This window comes from Talpa europaea, assembly GCF_964194135.1.
Source record: "Talpa europaea genome assembly, chromosome: 12".
Taxonomy (NCBI): Eukaryota; Metazoa; Chordata; class Mammalia; order Eulipotyphla; family Talpidae; genus Talpa; species Talpa europaea.
In genome coordinates this window covers 42533948-42536748 of record NC_140079.1, presented here as the reverse complement: position 1 = coordinate 42536748, position 2801 = coordinate 42533948, and the positions used below count along the sequence as shown (strand labels likewise).

The 2801-nt window shown below is 40.3% G+C and overlaps 1 pseudogene across 1 annotated transcript; it reads right to left on the bottom strand.

Annotated features, from left to right (window-relative positions):
• Nucleotides 1-683: 683 nt before the first annotated feature.
• LOC311182166 (olfactory receptor 7A5-like) lies at nt 684-1649 on the bottom strand (annotated as a pseudogene). The gene has a single exon. The product of its transcript is annotated as an olfactory receptor 7A5-like (transcript).
• Nucleotides 1650-2801: the final 1152 nt, after the last annotated feature.

Below are 2801 nucleotides of genomic sequence, written 5' to 3'. Positions count from 1 at the left end.
TTGCACAGGTACTGAGCACAAACAATACAATACAAATACAGGTACTCAGTACTTCTACAGGTAAAGAGCTAAATGATACAAATACAGGTACTCAATACTACAGGCCTGCAGACTAAAACCTCACCACACCACTCACCTGCGTGCTTTAATGGCTCCCTACAGCTGTTTGGTGGTTGGGGTCTGTGCTAGCCAATCCAGGACGAGCCCCCAAATGTTGTGCCCAAGATCAGCAGACTCGGCGAGCATAGCCTCTAAGAATCCAAAGACAGCTGATGCAAATGCAAAAGGGAGTTTATTACGGGCTCGAGTCCGGGCCCACGGCACCTACCAATGCAGTGGCAGATAGCGAGAGCCCCGAACAGAGGAAGCAGGGGTCAGTTATAGGGTCACAAGCAGCGCGAATTTTGAAAGAAGCTGGCAATTACTCATTGGCTACTACAAAGGCATTTTGGCGTGCACGGTTATAGTTTCAAACTGATTGGACGGTTAGTGATGCTGTCCCATTTATGGATAGGACTGCCCTCATTGTGGCTGGGGTGGTCTGCTTTTTCGTCACCAAGTGGTGTGAGGGTTGTGACTATTGAAACTATCTCCGGAATGCGGCTGGACAAAGACTAACACATCAAGGTGGAATATATACAAAATGGTGAAACCTCGGCTAAGCTTGGTTCCACACTCATAAGCAAGGAATCTTGAAACAAAGGACACTACCAGGCAAGGGCTCTTTCTCAGTTGAAGAGTTTAACAAGGGCCTGCTTTATGTCCTTGTTCCTCAGACTGTAGATGAAGGGGTTCAGCATGGGTGTGACCACAGTGTACATCACTGAGGCTATTGCACATTCCCTGGGGTTTTCGGTAGCAGCAGAACTGAGATACACTCCAAGTCCTGTACCATAGAACAAGGAGACAACTGAGAGGTGAGACCCACATGTGGAAAAGGCTTTACACTTGCCACTAGCTGATGAGATTCTTAAAACAGAGGCTATAATCTTAGAGTAAGAGAAGAGAATGCCAGTGAGAAGAATGATATCCAGAAGTCCTGCTGCTAAGTACAATACTAGCTCATTGAGCAAAGTATCAGAACAAGCAAGTTGGATCATCTGATTAAGTTCACAAAAGAAGTGAGGGATTTCCACTGGTGTACAAAAAGACAGTCATAAAATCATTAAGGTATGTAATAGAGAATCCAGAATACTCAATAACCAGGAGGCAAGAAGCAGGACACCACAGAACTTGGGGTTCATGATGACCATGTAGTGCAGGGGATGGCAGATGGCCACAAACCGATCATAAGCCATCACTGTCAAGAGGAAGTTGTCTAATCCTGCAAAAAGCATGAAAAAGTACATCTGGCTAAGGCAGCCTTCAAATGTAATGACTTTACTCTGCATCTGGATGTTGAGCAGCATATTTGGGATAATGGTGGAAGTGAAACAGACGTCAGTAAAAGATAAGTTGGAAAGAAAGAAGTACATAGGGGTGTGGAGATGGGAGTCCATGATTATGGCCAGGATGATGGGAAGATTTCCAATGAAAGTAATCAGGTACATAGAGAGGAATAGCCAAAAGAGGAGAGGCTGCAGTCTTGCTTCTTGGGAGAGTCCTAGTAGGATAAATTTTGAAGCAAGAGTTTGATTTCCTGATTCCATGTAGCTGAGGAAATTTCTGGATAATAAACAACAGTAATAGAAGTTTAGAAACAAACATTTATCAGTAACTTAACATATAATTTATTTTTTATTTTAAATGCTCTTAATTAATAAACATATATAATCTATATAGATTTACAGTCTGAAATATCTAGAAATTTCATGATTGATTGATAATCTTTATAACTTTTCTTGAGTTGAAAAAGAAGAGTCATCCTTATATCTACTCCAGACATTTTTCCAAAGCATAGTTCTTGTCCAAATTGACTAAGATTTTTTTCTGTACAACAGATTGTTTTGACCAATTTTTCCCAAGTGTTGTTGAAGGCACTGGTAACAGCACGAAATTCAATTTTTAAAATGCAGCACATACTAAAAAAACTAGCAACAACAAATGTTGGCGAGGTTGTGGAGAAAAAGAAACTCTCCTGCACTGCTGGTGGGAGTGCAAGCTGGCCTAAGCACTATGGAGAGCTGTGTGGAGATTTCTGGACCTACTAAACATAGAGCTTCCATATGATCCCCAATTCCACACTTAGGTATTTACCCAAATGACACAGAAACATTAATTCAAAAGGGCACCTCCATCCCTATGTTTACAGCAGCACTATTTACAATAGGTAAGCTATGGAAACAAACCAAATGCCCAAAAATAGATGACTGGATCAAGAAGATGTGGTACATATACACAGTGGAATATTACTCAGCAATCAAAAAAGATACACACATGCAGTTTGCAGCAACATGGATGGAGCTAGAAGAAATCATGCTCAGAGAAATAAGTCAGAAAGAAAAAGAAAAATACCAGATGGTGTCACTCATAGCAGGAATTTAGAAAACCTAAATAAGGCACCAAGAAAAGACTAATTAATACAAAGTAAAAATCAAAATTAACAAGCAACTATAAACCAGAGACACACTACCGGGGGCTGGGGGGGGAGGACTAGGGTCAAAATAAGGGGGGGTGCAATTGTATGGGGAATATAACCAAAATGAAAATGCATACATTGTGCAAAAATGAAAAATGATGTAAGAATTATATAAAATAAAATATTAAAAAAATAAAATGAATAAAAACACCTAGCCCTCAACAAGTTTTGTTCTAGACTGTGTGTGAAAGGATACAATAGAGATTAAGTAAATAAGTATAAC